This window comes from Melitaea cinxia, chromosome 28 (assembly GCF_905220565.1).
Source record: "Melitaea cinxia chromosome 28, ilMelCinx1.1, whole genome shotgun sequence".
Classification (NCBI taxonomy): Eukaryota; Metazoa; Arthropoda; class Insecta; order Lepidoptera; family Nymphalidae; genus Melitaea; species Melitaea cinxia.
The window spans coordinates 2,410,073-2,424,113 of NC_059421.1; positions in this window are offsets into that span (position 1 = coordinate 2,410,073).

Consider the following 14,041-nt stretch of genomic DNA (forward strand, 5'->3'; position numbering starts at 1 on the left):
TCAAAATACGTATGACGTTTGTCTATCTAGAAATAACGGATTTTTTTAGCTGAGTAACGCCTACCTTGAAATAAAAAAAATAAAAATAAAAAATGCATGTTTTTAGAATAAAAAAGGACATGGGTTCAAAAGCCCGTGGATGTATACCACTTGTATAAAAGAAATAACGGATTTCTATTCAAATTTCATCCCCTATTTCACCCATTTAAGGGTACAATTTTCACCAAAACTGAAACACGTGTTCACTTATTTTTAATTCGTAGTCTAATCGTAGTCGGAAACTGAAATTTCTTGTTTTCAGTTTTCAAAATCTGTTCTTATTTGGACGTTTCTTACAAGCAATTTGTAGCACGAAAAATGAAATATCTTCAAACTTTCTATGTTTTTTTTTTTTTTTTTTTTTTTTTTTTTTTTTTGATATCGCAGGGTAACCCATTTACGGGTGATATCCAGGATGCCCGGGTAGGCATTCCTAGACCGTATGTCGGCTTAGCACTTGGGGGTGCACTACCGACCAAAACCCCTGCGGGAGCCTTCAGCCGCTTTAATTGGAGGGTCCCGGAACTGCAGGCAACAGGATCCCTCCAGCGACAGGCTGGCCTCGGCGAAAAGACCAGACTTCTCCTCCATGGGACTGTCCGGCTCACCTCTGAACAATCCCGACGACGCCATGTCTAGCTGGACCGGGTTCCCATCCCGGCCCGACATGGGCACAGGGGCGTTACTGGAGACGCATTAAGTAGCGCCTCCTACGCACCCCCGTTCGTCGCCTGCGGACGGAGGCCTCGTCGGCGGCCCCCTCTCTCATCCGCTCGTCGTTCTCCTTCTGGGACATTACTGTCTCGCAGAAGGAGACCATCGCCTTCCAGGACTCGTCGTCACCGAGCATCGCGGTGATAACGCTCGGCAGTGACAAGTCCCCTCCGAGGACTGTCGTCAGATCGCGACGTAGCGCCGCCCATCTCGGGCACACCTCGAGGGTGTGCTGGGCAGAGTCCACCGCCGCGCCACAATCGTGACATTCAGTCGTCGGCTCCCTTTGGGCCGTCCGACACAAGTATTCACCAAAGCAGCCGTGCCCGGTGAGAACCTGCGTCAGACGGAAGGTGAGGGGTTTGCGCTTACGGCGCATCCACCGCTCAAACTTTCTATGTCCTTTAGACCATCTCAATCCAGTCCTGTCACAAAATCCGTCCTTAACGAATGCTTGCTAACTATTGACTATCACTTTTCCAAATTTCAAGCTAGTAGCACAAAAAATTAAGGACGTAATACAAATTTTCTTGAACCGTTAGACCACATTAATCCGTGTTCCGTCACAAAATCCGTTCGTAGCGATCTTTTTCTAACATTACATATAACTAGTCGTGGATGTGTGGTTTAATATTATAAGTATTAAGACCAAAACTGAAAACTTATCTTGTGACTAAACTATTCTAAATAAACTATTAATAAACTATTGCATCTAGCTTAAAAATTGTAGGTAGTACGTGGTTTAATTAAATAAAGAGGTTGTTTATATTTTTTTTTCAAGTATAGTAAATGTGGGTTAATTTGTAATGTATTTTACCTATTTTGTATACTATCGCCGAGTTGCACGAAACAAAATTAAAATTTAAGTAGAGATTTAACTAATTTAATCACAAGAATTTCTTACAATTCTTGCGATTAAATTACTTTAATCACTACTTAAATTTTAATTTCTTTTCGTGCAACTCGGCGTATAAGTAGTAGAGTATTTTTTAAGATTATTTTTAAGGCCAGCTCAATAAAACTTTCATGTTAGTTGTAGGTGTGCTTTAATTTATAATGGTTTAATATTATGTTGACGATTAAAAAATAACTATTAAGTTTTTTGCGTGTTAGCTTCACATCAACTAGGTCCATAAAACAATTTGTATAATATAAAATACAATATCAAATGATGAATTATAAAATAGCATGTAAGAAGAAAAAAAATAAAAAATTAGCACACGTTCCTTTTTTTTACCCGACTGAATGAAATCGAGAAAGGTTATGTTTTTCGCGCTTATCTCGTATGTAATGCATGTAATATTCGTTAGTACTGCATATCTTCCAAATCGCTGTACGACTTCATATGTATTATTAAGATAGCGTTAGTTTCGTCGTGATGGGCCAAACCTTCTTATACAGATGACCTTAAAATTGGCTAGCGTGACGACTGTAGGCGCTATAGTTTATTTTTATTTTATTTTTTTATTTGTAATAAAGGTATTAAAATGTAAGTAAAAAAATCATCATACAGTTTTAAAAATGGCACATTATGACCATATTAAAAAAAGATTATTTCTCTGTTTAAGTGTTTATTTGAAGTTATTTTTACGAAACCATTTTTTTATTTATGCATTACTTCTTTAATCGGTTATAAAATAATGCAATGATTAGTCAATATTGAAATTATGTCAACAGTAATGAACGCATCGCGCTGTTTTGTAATATTTATTTATAAGGCGCGTATTTGTATGCAATGCATATAAATAAAATGCAATTCTTGTTCTTCCAAGAATATTATGTGTTATAACTTATTGTTACAATGTGAGACTGATTTGTTGTTGATACTTTTTCTATAACTTGTGTCATACTTATTAATAATTTTATTATTTAAAACTGGAAAACAATACAAAGTTAAAATAGGGTGCATTTTACATCAATGAACTTGTTTGTTTGGAAAATTGATTTTGTTTTTCAATTATGATCAATTAAAGGAGATGAATGGTTTAATTATTTTCAATTATAACTCTGGCGTGTATAAATGTCAAATACTTTTAGGTATTTGCAAAAAAATAATAATCAGTGATTTAAATTTTTATTTTATTCAAAAAATTAAGGCTTGCCTATACTAGCCGTGACCGCGACTTCGTCCGCGTGAAATTTAACAAAAAATTGTTCATTTCGCAAAGTCATAAAATAAATAAATTTCTAAAATAAAAGTAGCCTAAGCTACTCCTCACTACATCAGCAATCTGCCAGTGAAAGTCCCGTCAAAGTCGGTCCAGCCGTTTCAGAGATTAGCGGGAAATAAAGAGGCAGACAAACAGACAGACAAAAATTGTAAAAAATGTTATTTTGGTATACGTACCGTGTCTACATCTATATGCATTTAGTAAAAAGCGGTTATTTTAATATTACAAACAGACAATCCAATTTTATTTATTTGTATAGATACCAAATAATGAAAGGTATGATTTTGTACGTGTATTTTCTTAAAAACTGTTACATTTTTCTCAAATTATTTGCATTGTTGTTTTTGCAGTTTTGTTAAATGATGTAGTTTTCTTTTGCGTACAGTAATATATGTATATACATATTATATTTTTTTTCTCAGAATAATATGAGAGTATATACCTATATTTTATCTATTTATGTAACAAGTTTCTATCGAGCGATTGATTGTCTGACCTTCAACTAGTAATTATCAAACCACCATTACATTAGATTAGAACAATTTTCCTGTCTAGATTTAATGGCTGTCGATGGACAAGCTTCTAACAAAGTTCTCATATAAAACACGGTGTAGTATGGTTACTGTGAGTAAGGAGCTCCAGGTATTCCAGGGTTTCTACGAAAAATTGTTACTTAATTTTATATATATATATGCTCATCTGTATAGCCAGTACAAATTACAAATGTATGCCATGTGCCGAGATCAAACTCGCAACCGTCAGCGCAATAGCCATAAGCTAGTTTTGTGACCGCGGTTAATAACTTTTGAACTACCTACTGCAAGAAATTTAGTAATTCTGTTTTTATCAACAACATAAACCTAAATCATACAGACACAGCATAGCAGTGACGTAGTGAGCTTATCTCGCGCCCTGAGCACAATACCTTCTTAGCGCACCCCTCCCTCCGAAAACCATATAATACGCCCCGCAATTTTTTGTTTTGCCGACCATTTAATGAATGTGGTATGTTTTATATGCTTACATATTTAAATATGATGGGGCTGTATACAATTGCACTTAATATCTTTCCCGACACCCGTCGAAGTGTCTATTCAATGATGACGCATATAAAATACGATATCATTGAAGTTGAAACCGAGACTTCATTTCCAACATTTAATTCTGGTAATGTTATCTCTCGTGACCTTTACTGCAAATAACTACAATCAACCATTAATGTATTGTGCATACACATTTTTACACGTAGCAACAAAAAAAAATGGCGTCTATTTTGGCGCGTTTTACAACTGTCATATTTTATTGACGAAATCATCCATAACAATGCGTAAAAAGTAATGAGTCATCGTTAATCTTAGTAAATTAGAACGTCTGTCTGAATGACTTACTTTAAGTGGTCAATTTGAACACAACAATAATATATCTCTTTGTATTATACTTCTTTGATAATAGGTCTTTAAAACTATAACAAAAAAGTGAGAGTACTCACAGGTTAAAGCTACACAAAAATAAAAATATTCCTGCTATAAAAACCGATATCGAGATCCGTTAAAGGTAAAAAACCTGAATATGGAATCAAGGAAAAGATACCTAAAAACATTTCTCAAAATTTGGGATCATAAAATCTGTCTATGGGTCTATAAGAGCCGGCACACCGCATCCTCATTAAAAAAGCTAAATTATAGTTTCATAGCTGTTAAAGTGACATTTAGTAACTAAGCTTTATACCTAAATATACATTATCGAGGTGAAGCACAGTAAAAACTTTTTTCTGTGTTGGAGTAGCTCTTCTGGGAAGATTTATCAACCTTACAAAAGATCATGCCTGCATGATGCATGCATTGTGTTCCTGTCGTGAGTAAGGTAGCCAAAGATCCTTGGGATGCCCTGTGTTGACAGCAATGTTGCAGGCGTCAATAGACTTCGGTAACCCCTTACCATGAGGTGAGCCGTACACTTGTTGGTCATCCGAGTCTTTTAAAAAAATAAAATAGTTTTAGTGTACCTGTACTGAGATGCATTTAAACAAACATACAAATAGTATGTACTATTCATGAATGATATAATTACATCGACTCCGGTGACCTCAACATTCATTAAGCAGTTTCATTCATACATTCATATCGCATTGTGTGGTATTGTTCAATTATTGTATGACGCTATTAAAATAATATAAATTTATATGGATATAATTATTATTATTAGTGCATTAAATATGTTTATTTTAATATCTTACGAAGCATTTTCTCAAAAAAAAATTCCATGTAGAATTGTCCAAATGAACAAAAACGCAAAACAACTAGATAAGTATATGTTAATATCATATTCTGACATTTCAAGGCAGGGGGATCGTTTCTTCTAAAATTTTTAAATCTGGGGGCACGGTAGTGCCCCCGCCAAGACGAAATAAAAAAAAAAAAAAAAAAAAAACGAAAAGCACTACCTATCTTTTCTCGAAGTGCTTCGTCGTTTTTTTGAACCCCCATAACTTGGGTTTGGATTATACTAGATAAACAAAATTCTAGGGATATGATGTCAATAGTGAACTTATTAAACATATAAAGTTTCAATTGCATAGCGCTTATACTTTAGATTTAATTGATATCTAAAAAACCCCGATTTCGTCACTCACTGATGATCATCAAAATTCAAAGAGTACTTCCTGAAGTCCCAGAAAGCTGAAATTTGGTATGTAAGCTAGTATTAGTACACAAATAACAAAAAAATTCTAAAACTTGGAACTTTTACCCCCCAACCCCTTAAACTAGGAGATGGAAGTTTGTATGAGACTTCCGCAAATTTTGATGCTAGAGGTCTGAAAATTGATATAGGGACTCCTTGTTATTAATAATAATAATAAAATACATAAAAAATAAAAATCGGTTATTAGTTTATGTCGAAAATTTACATTTTGTAATTTTGGTATTTAAGTTTTGGCGGAGATCACCGTTTGCATATCAGTTCAACATAAAATCAAAAACAGCGTGCTCAAACCGAATATGGTGAAGATTGGATGATATTTATGGTATAAAATGTGTCGGAGGTAAAATGCAACTATAATATTGTCATAAGCAACTTACAAAAAGAAGTGAAATCCCACCAAAAACATTTTCATGTAAAATGTAGCCAAGACGAGATCATATGGCTCGCATTGTCAAAAAGTTATCAGATCTCATGTAGAGACAAGCTTCTAACTCTACACGCCCTAACTCTACACGCCCTAACTCTACACGCCCTAACTTCACAAACTCTACACCTTAGTCAAAATATGTGGCTTGGCCGTTTCGCTACCGTCACGTGGGCGTAAGGTGAAAATTCTTTTCACTGTTTTTTACTTTTCTGTCATACAATAGTTCTATTAAAGAAAAAATAAAAAGAAGAAGAATAATTGATATACATATAATACAAATTAAAATAAAAAGAGAAAATATATTTATATAAATGAGACAGGAAAGTCGTCATCTACAACATCGGCAGCCGGTAGTAACGAAACGGCCAAGCCAGATATTTTGACTAAGATGTAGAGTTTGTGAATTTAGGGCGTGTAGAATTAAGGCGTGTAGAGTTAGAAGCTTGTCTCTACATGAGATCTGATAACTTTTTGACAATGCGAGCCATATGATCTCGTCTTGGCTACATTTTACATGAAAATGTTTTTGGTGGGATTATCTTTTTCTGATATTTATTTGTTACTAACGTCTGACATTTTATGACGCCCTATTAATTGAGGCCTTTTTAACCGACTTCCAAAAAAGGAGGAGGTTCTCAATTCGACTATATTTTTTTTTATGTATGCATCAGAACTTTTGACCGGGTGGACCGATTTCGACAATTTTTTTTTAATCGAAAGGTGGTGTGTGTTAATTGGTCCCATTTAAATTTATTTGAGATCTAACAACTACTTTTCGAGCTATATCTAATAATGCGTTTTTACTTGACGCTTTTTTCGTCGACCTACGTTGTATTATACCGCATAACTTTCTACTGGATATACCGATTTGAATCATTCTTTTTTCGTTAGAAAGGGGATATCCCTAGTTTAGTACCGTGATAAGGAAACCAGGATCTGATGATGGGATCCCAGAGAAATCGAGGGAAACTCTCGAAAATCCACAATAACGTTTTACTGGGTGTACCGATTTTGATAATTTTTAATTTAATGAAAAGCTGATGTTCATCATGTGGTCACATTTAAATTTTATCGAGATCTGATAACTTCTTTTTGAGTAATCTTTGATAACGCGTAGTTGCTTGACTATTTTTTCGTCGATCTACGTTGTATTACTTGTCGATGTAATTGAAGTCGGTTTTTTTCGTTTGTCTGCAAACACAATTATTTAGAAAACGCTTAACTATAAATATAGAAAATTATATCTTTCTCTTATTTATATATGTATAAACAACATCTGAAATTTTAGGGCTCCCCATTAATGGCAGCCAAATAACGATAGCGTAAGACACTAGAAATATTCTAAAATTATCCTTTTTCGTCATTTATTTGTTAACAGCGTCCGATATTTTAAGGTACGGGCCGTCAGGGGGCTAAAGAGAAGGGGGGATTTTCAAGAAAGTATTACTAGAGTCGTTATAACGGCGCGGCAGTCATAGATCTTTATAATTGCATATCAATACCAAATGCGTAACACAATTAAAAAATTCCACATGCTAATATTATCACGTGCAATCTATAATGTGGCGCTATTAACTTTAATTGATACAATTATATTTATACTTACACTAAAATATAATGCGTGAGACAAAAGTCTTCGAGTAATGCGTCCTGGTTGTTTTAACATACGGCGCTGAGACGTGAACACAGACGAAGGAACTAGTCCACGGGGTACGGGTCTCCCTCAAAGATAGGATCAGAAATGAGACTATTCGTGATAAAATGAAAGTAATCAATATAACCTGTAAAATAAGCAAGTTGAAGTGGCAGTGGGCTGGTCATCTGTGTCGCAGGACCGATGGCCGTTGGAGTAGACGGGTCCTAGAATGGAGACCGCGTCTTGGCAAACGCAGTGTGGGACGTCCTCCGGTCCGTTTGACCGACGATCTACGTAAGATTGCCGGTGTAGGCTGGATGAGGATTGCGGAAAACCGGGATGTTTAGCGCGATCTTGGCTAGTCCTACGTCCAGCAGTGGACTTCGATAGGCTGATGTGTGTATGTAATACTATAAGGATGAGTAGTTCGTTTGACTGGATATGCTAATCTCAGGAAGTACTGGTTCGAATTAAAAAATTCTATGTTGCACAGCCTATTTACCGAGGAAGTTTATAGTTATTATATGTTATATTTCTAAATTATACAATAGATATTTTACTAATTTATAATTCAGAACTTAAGAACTCAATATATTTAGAAATAGAATGAATGTGATGATGAAAATAGAAAGAAATAAAATGAATGAAATAGTGCCAAGAATCCTGGCGACATTTCCCTGTTGAATCCATTGTATTCCCTGTTGAATGTGCCGAATCTCTGGGTGAAAAATGCAACAGCCCTCTTTCCACTTCTTTTTAAAAAAAATATCACTTCTACTCCAAGGTCCGAGAGTTTCGACTGCAAACTATTGTTATATTTTAAGTCTATTAATGAACTGAGTACAATTTAATTAAATTTTATTTCGAGTTAATTTTCCTCAAACGAATCAAAAATGGAATTAAAAACCTTAATAATATAATGGTATCTAAGGAGATATATATTCTTTGATAATTTTAATTCAGTACAAAATTTTAATTAAAATATTGTAAAAAACACGAAGTACAAAAAATTATCGCATGCAGAACTTAGTAATAACTATTACTACATATGATAATTAATTTTTCTTCTAAAATAGTAATAAAGGCCATACTCAAACGTTTTAATGTAGTATAATCCTTTACATAAAATGAGAAAAAAGGGCACTTTAACTAAATAAAAAAATGGTTATCTTTATTACATGAAAAAAAGTACTACAAGCTTAGCTGAAAAGTAAATTTTAAACAAATACAAACTTTTATAATAGAATTCGATGGTAAAAAGGGAATAATGAATTAAAAACTTTTTATTGTCGGATACTGTCATCCATCAAATAGCGTTATCCACAGCTGATGAAACAGGCCCTAAAACGGTAAAACATTTTCTATTTCGACCCAATAACATATTCCTTGTGCTACATATTACAAATGGCGCTTGAAACCATATCGTTATATTTTACGATTGATTTATTACCCGCCAAACAATAGCATTTGTATTTATTATGTGGAACGTGGCCCTGAGGTGCCAAATCTATCTAGCCTGGAAAAAACCATTGGAATGTATTAGCTTTTAATATTCTAGATCTGTTTCGAAGTTTTACGACCTAGAGAAATTTTAGTCGTGAGTTTACGGCCTGGAAATCTATAGTTTTCTTTTATTTTTTGGTATTTTTTTACAATATGTCACACAAAAATAAACTCACTTAAAATACTTTTATTGACAACCTTAGAGGTATACATTGTAGAAAATAAGACCATTTATTTAGATACACAGTTAATATATTAGCAAGTTGGAGAATGAAATTTTTGAAAAAAAAAAATACTTTATCGGATTCACAGATAACAAAAATATATGCCATATTATTTTTATAGCAAATACTCGATATTAAAGGTACCTACTGAACAGTGAAATATAATAATAACTGCTTATTTTTATACACAACTATTTGTAGTGGACTGGGAATTCTCTTTTTGGTTAGAAATAAATTACAACATCGGCATTTTTTTACTATATTCAATCACCTAACAGCCACTTAGAAGTTCGGATGATTTTGTTATTTTTGCATAGGTAATTCGAGTAAAATTCTTGATCACTATTAACAATATGTTATTGATATATCGTCTTATTTATTTTTAACCGACTTCCAAAAAAGGAGGAGGTTCTCAATTCGACTGTATTTTTTTTTTTTTTTTTTATGTATGTTACATCAGAACTTTTGCCCGTGTGGACCGATTTCGACAAATTTTGTTTTAATCGAAAGGTGGTGTGTGCCAATTGGTCCCATTTAAATTTATTTGAGATCTAACAACTACTTTTCGAGTTATATCTAATAATGTGTTTTTACTTGACGCTTTTTTCGTCGACCTACGTTGTATTATACCGCATAACTTTCTACTGGATGTACCGATTTTGATAATTCTTTTTTTGTTGGAAAGGGGATATCCCTAGTTTAGTACTGTGATAAGGAAACTAGGATCTGATGATGGGATCCCAGAGGAATCGAGGGAAACTCTCGAAAATCCGTAATAACTTTTTACTGGGTGTACCGATTTTGATAATTTTTAATTTAATCGAAAGCTGATGTTTATCATGTGGTCACATATAAATATCATCGAGATCTGATAAGAACTTTTTGAGTAATCTTTAATAACGCGTAGTTGCTTGACAATTTTTCGGAGATCTACGTTGTATTACTTGTCGATGTAATTGAAGTCGGTTTTTTTTTCGTTTGCGAGCAAACAGAATTATTTTATTATCGTCTTCTTAGCTTTATTTTTTGAAGTTCATCAATATAAAAGTTTTTAAAAATAAAATTCTAAAGCTAAAATTATTTATAAAGGTTACCAGATCAAAAATAGATATTAAGAGAACGGTGCTAAAAAATCTAATAATATGTACGAAACTAAAATAAATAGTCCCGCTTAAAAGTTAGTCAACCTATCCAGGTCGTCTATTTTCACACAAACAAACCTAGACCGCTTTGATGTACTTAAAATAATTTAATTTCCTCAATGATGTCACCGATCGAACATTGAATTAGTAAAAAGTATGGGTGCCATAAAAATTGCCAGACTTTTTTTAAATAACAATTTCCGCCGACGTGATGAGTTTTTTAACGATTTTGATTTTGGTTATTTCCTGGTATTTAACTTTCTTATAACAGATTGAATATAAATAATGTAAAATCACTTTTTTGCAGTAGTAGCATTTTTTAACCGACTTCAAAAAAGGAGGAAGTTACTTAATTCGACCGTATATATATATATATTATGTATGGTCGGGGATAATTTCGTCGTTTATGAACTGATTTTGAAAATTCTTTTTTGTTGGAAAGGAGATATCCTAAGTGTGGTACCATGATAAGGAAATCAGGATCTGATAATGGGATCCCATTTAAATTTCATCGAGATCTAATTACAACTTTTGGAATAATCTTTTGATAATGCGTATTTACTTGTCTATTTTTTCGTCTACCTACGATGTACCACTTGTCGATGTAATAGAAGTCGGTTTTGTTTCGTTTGCCAGCAAACACAATTATCTATTTTTATTTTTGAAATATAGTAATTTTTGGTTTTTTTTTTATGTCATTAGGTCGGCAAACAAGCGTACGACTCACCTGATGGTAAACGATTACCGTAGCTTATAGACGCCCGCAACACCAGAAGCATCGCAAGCGCGTTGCTGACCCAATCTCCAATCCCCCCAGGAGCTCTGGTTACCTTACTCACCAACAGGAACACAATACTGCTTGAAAACAGTATTATTTAGCTGTGATCTTCTGTAAGGTCGAGGTACTACCCCAGTCGGGCTGCTCCATATTTTGAGCAGGAAATTTCCTGCTGTGCCCTACCTCAGTTAAAATGGTAATATGATAATTGACTAATTGGTAATATGGTAGAGAATTTGACAGAAATACCTACTATACATTCGTACAATATCTATCACCAATACTATAAATGAGTAAAATGAAAATTAATAAAACTGCATTACGAGCGTGTTGCCGACCTTACCTTACATTTGCTAAAATTCAGAAAAAAGTATTATAAATTTTTATCCGTTTGCATCTTTCTCGCATTTGTACATTACTATTATTAACGCTATTCAATAACTATCTTGTTAAAATATTTTACATCTATTTTTTGAAACTGAAATGATTATTCTGCCAACAACAAATAATTTGTCCGACCGAGTCACCTGAGTTTTTACAGTTAAGTTAGTTATTCATATCCTCTTTGCCTGTCTTCACAAGATTTTTATTCAAATACGTCGATTTTAAAGTTATTTTGTAATGAGCTCTAATTTCTTTCTTTTCCATTTTTTTAACCGACTTCGAAAGGAGGAGTTGATTAACCTTCGACCGTATATATATTATGTGTGTTCGGGAGTAACTCTTCGTCGTTTATGAATTATGTTTATGTAGGTATTACTTGTCGATGTCATTGAAGTCGGTTTTTTTGTTTGCCAGCAAACACAATTATCTATTTTTATTTTTGAAATAAATGAATATAAATGAGTAAATGAAAATTAATAAAGCAAAGGAGAATGGGACTTTTGGGCCAAAATGTAATGAGTAGAGATATTGTTTAAAAAATTGGTCATATTTTTTTATTTTAAAATATAAAATATCAGCTCAATTCTGAATCTAGAAGCGGAGAAAATTGAGAAAGATAGTTTTCATCAAATTATTTGGGTATCGATTCAACTATAATCGATTACAGAATTCAAAAAAAAAAAGGTTTGCACTAGTTAATTAATTCAAGATATTTAGATGCACAATTAAAGCTGTAAACAATAAAGTGCATTTAAATAAAGTTACATTAATATTGACAATATCAATTAATATCTGATAAACCAAAATGATTATCGATTTCATATCGATTTAAAGTAAATCATATTTTTAATGACAGCTTTGAAAGCTGACTAACTTGTGACTAACAATAATACTGTGTCGTCACTCGTTTCGTGTTTACTGTTTTCCGATGCATTCTGAGTCCATTCCTGATATTTATTTATGGTTTCAAGTGTATATCAATATTCGTAGTGAGTTTTCAAACAGTCTTCACTAAATATAACAAATATTAATGCTACAAGAACTTAGTGATCGCGTTTTTTTATAGACATTGTAACATAACCTCACTTTTACAAAAAGTCTAATAACTCCACTCTCAGATAGCCAAAATATAGATAATTTTCAGCGAGGAAGCAATAACCCTAAATGCATTAATTGATACCATTTTCATTTCATTACATTTTGGCCCAAGATTGTATGGAATCGTATCATTCTCCTTTAAATAATTTTGACATTATATTTAAAAAATATTACCGCCAAGAATAACGTGATAGACGTCATCGCCATCATAGAAAAACAACAATAAAAGCTTAAACAGGCCGTTTCAATAAATAGTCATCTGTGGTAAATAATTAATCATAGCTATAAACAATGACATCATGACTGACTCATGTTAGTTACATATTTAGCGAACTAAACACGCAACAAAATTTTCGGCACAATACGACGTCCCGTATGAAGACGTGCATAAAATACTAATTATAATCATTATAAACATAATTTGTACTATATTTACTACGTAGTGATTCATTCATTCATTCGTTTTTAAATAATACATTTGTAAAAATCTCAAAAGAATTGTTGGTTTCAATTTTTTTTTATTTACTAGAGTGCCATACAAGCGTACAAAGCACTCACACGGTAGTCTATGGACGCCAGCATTACGAGCGTGTTGCCGACCTTACGCCCGACCCTTCCCAGGCGACCTGGTTACCTTATTCACCACAGGAACACAACACTACTTGAAATTAGTATTATTTAGTTGTGATCTTTTTTTACGCACAGGAAATCTTCAAGAAGATTCCCGGCTCTTGGGGTAGAGATGGGTTATGTGGTATTCTTACCCACCAAACACCCGTGCCTTGCTCCACCCGAGATTGTTGGAGCCCGTCATAGAGGGCAAGCATTATAATGCTCTCACCAAACTGCTCGCTTGAGCAAGCAACAGCACGAGGCCATCCCGGCTGCCACTGGGCTGTTCAAGAACAAACGTGTGAGTCCCCTCTCACACGTCTACAGCCAGAAAGGGGGGTAGGCCCAATTTATTGTGCCCCGGGCATTGAAGGGTCAAATAAGCGACGACGCCTTCGTCCTCCACGTCGAGATAGATCGGTCCTCTCCCGATCTCTTTCAGATGACTCCTTCTGGGACATGATAGTCTCACAGAAGGAGATCATGGCTTTCCACGCTGATTGCTTTTGGAGCATCGCTGACACAACAGCTCCAAAGGAAAGATCTTGCCCGATCTCTCGGACCAGGATTTGACGCTCAGGGTACCAAGCCAGGCACAACTCTAGCGTGT